Raw genomic sequence first — 1,387 nt, 5'->3', positions numbered from 1 at the left:
TGATATTAGCATAAAAGATGACACGTAGACCAATGGAACAGATTCAAGAGCCCAGAAATAATGGAGCCAGGAATATACAATGGGGAAATGATAGTCTCTTCAATAAATGGTGTTGGGAAAACTGGATATTCACACGCAAAAGAATGAAACCAGACCCTTTCCTTACACCACTCATAAAAAATTACATTAAAGATTTAAATACAAAACATGAAACCATAAAACCCCTAGAAGGAAATGGGAAAGCTCCTTGTTATTAGTCTTGGAAATGAATGTTTGGGGTATGACAAGAAAAGCAAAAATCAACAAGTGGGTCTACATCAAACTAAAAAAAACTAAATCTGATTTAAAAGTGGACAGAGGATCTGAATAGATATTTTTTCCAAAGAAGACACACAGATATCTTGGCCAGAAAGTACATGAAAATGTGGTTGACATCACTAATCATCAGGGAAATGCAAATCAAAACCACGATGAGGCTTTTCTCCATGCCCCTCACAGTGGGCAGCAGATCTGAGGGGAGCTATTTGCTGAAGGTTCTGGGCCAATTGTTTTTTTGGGACCCCACTGCCACCCACCCCACTCCTCCGTGGAGAGAAGATGGTGGGCCAGAACAGCACCATCTTGGGTGGAACACTTTTCATCAGGTGCTACATTTACTTTGACCTCGAGACAGAGTGACCCCAAATTCAAGAACAGGCTGTGAGAATGAAGAAGGAAACAAAAGCTTGACAAGGAGAGAGCTAGGTTTTCCAAGTTACCTGACCTTAAAGATGCTAAAGATATTCAGAATTTCTTCTTCCAATAACTACAGCTTGGTGAAGAGTTACTAGCCCAAGGTGAATATGAGAAGGGTATAGACCACCTGACAAATGCAGTTGCTGTGTGTGGACAGTCACAGCAGTTATTGCAAGTGTTAGGGCTAACAATTCAACAACCAGTGCTCCAGATGCTTTTGACTAAGCTTCCAACAATTAGAGAATTAATTATAAATGCTCAGAGCTTGACTGAAGGTGATGTGGAATGAGAAAAAATGTCAACATAATTATCTCAATTTAAAATATTTTAAAAATCTAAACTCATAAGATGAGCAGCTCTGGGGGTGGGAGGGGGGGACATAAGGGCAAATATGCTTGTTTTTGACTGTACAACACTGAAATTTACCAAAGTTAATTTTTACTTTGTGTAGAGCCATTTGTCTGTTTTATTTATTTTTCCCAGTAAAAAGCATATTTTGAGAGAGATTTTCATTTTATAAATACACTGTGTGTTACTGAAATTTAGATTTTGTTTATTCCTAAAACATACAATGAAAATGTACATATCACATTGTTTACATTACAAATACACAGTGCTCAGTTTTGAAAGATGGCCAAAAAAGTGTAGAAGA

The 1,387-nt window shown here is 37.6% G+C and overlaps 1 pseudogene; it reads left to right on the top strand.

Annotated features, from left to right (window-relative positions):
• Positions 1-597: 597 nt before the first annotated feature.
• LOC103068736 (mitochondrial import receptor subunit TOM20 homolog pseudogene) lies at positions 598-1,024 on the top strand (annotated as a pseudogene).
• Positions 1,025-1,387: the final 363 nt, after the last annotated feature.

This window comes from Lipotes vexillifer, unplaced genomic scaffold (genome assembly GCF_000442215.2).
Source record: "Lipotes vexillifer unplaced genomic scaffold, Lipotes_vexillifer_v1.1 scaffold1390, whole genome shotgun sequence".
Taxonomy (NCBI): Eukaryota; Metazoa; Chordata; class Mammalia; order Artiodactyla; family Lipotidae; genus Lipotes; species Lipotes vexillifer.
Note: the sequence above shows the minus strand (reverse complement) of the source record. Positions and strands in the feature narration are given on the sequence as shown.